The following is a 1371-nucleotide window of genomic DNA, read 5'->3' as shown; positions in this document are numbered from 1 at the left end:
TAAATGCACATTGCTAATTTGTAATGATTTTTGTTACAAAAATATATTTCGTAGAAATTGTGTTTAGGAATTATAATTCATAGATATGTTGCTACGGAAATTTGCTACCAAAATCAATTTCATAGTTGTTTTGCTATGGAGTAAATTAACCATTGATGTTTTGTTACGAATACTGTTAGGGAATGAAATTATGTTGGTATTTTGACGAGTTCCATATGTTTTCGGTACATTTTGTGTCTAGGGGTTTAGGATCGAAGAAACAGTTTCTCTTTTTTCTTAATGTATTTTGAATAAAACTCACTATTAAGGCAAGCCTGATATCACTCAACCCTTGAGCAGCACCAGATCTTTCAACATTCATGCAGTCAAAATTTAGTGATGATTGTCATGGAAAACGTAATATATCCTTATAAGCTTCTTCATGATTTTAATCTCCTATCATTAGTTATAGTATGGTTAAGTAATTTACATATCCTTAGTTCTTTTTTTTTCAATTATTTGTTTTATCATTCGTTGTCTCACTAATTGTTATCGCTTGTCGTTATGTCCAAAGTAATTTGATACAAAAGTTTGTGATATTTTTATTTTAAGCGATAAAAAATAATATATTATATGTAAAACACAAATAAGATAAAAATACGTAATGAAACTTTTTTTTGTGATAAATAATATACATTCTATGAGTTTCAATTGGATTCAAAAGTGAGATAATTTAACGAGATTTAATGAAAACAATTTGTAGAAAATAAACCAAAAAAATATTTAGAATTAATAATTACAAAAGGCTTCATTTCCGTATGATAAAATAGTATATATAATACGAAAATTAGCTCCTGAAAAAAAAAACCAATAGCACCCTACTTTGGTTAATACCGTTTACAAAAACAAAAACAGTAGCATCCGACTTTTGGTCAATAGCAAAAGTAACTCTTGAAAAAAAATACAAATATCAACATTTTAGTTTATCTTTGCCATGTGTGCCTTAAGCAACATGTCATGTATACATTTGTCTTCTATTGGTTATCTTTGTCATGTGTAACCTTAAGCAACCAAAATATAAATTTACTTTTAGTCCCCTACACCGTTATAGTAAATTGTCCGGACTTGATATTATTTGAAAAATACCAAATTGGCCCTAAGTTCTTCACCACAATTCCCTAAAATTGTAACAAATTATAAAAATGAAAATTTTAAACTAAATTACAAAACTAAAACCACACTAAATAATAAATCGAAGATCAATCATGGCGATTAAAAAGAGTAAATTGGCTATGATTTCAATAATAAATCGAAGATCAATCATGGCGATTAAAAAGAGTAAATTGGCTATGATTTCAATAAGGGAGACAAAATAACCTAATCAAATATGTT

This window comes from Lactuca virosa, chromosome 2 (assembly GCF_052849685.1).
Source record: "Lactuca virosa cultivar CGN04683 chromosome 2, Lactuca_virosa_CGN04683_v6, whole genome shotgun sequence".
In the NCBI taxonomy this organism is placed as follows: domain Eukaryota; kingdom Viridiplantae; phylum Streptophyta; class Magnoliopsida; order Asterales; family Asteraceae; genus Lactuca; species Lactuca virosa.
Note: the sequence above shows the minus strand (reverse complement) of the source record.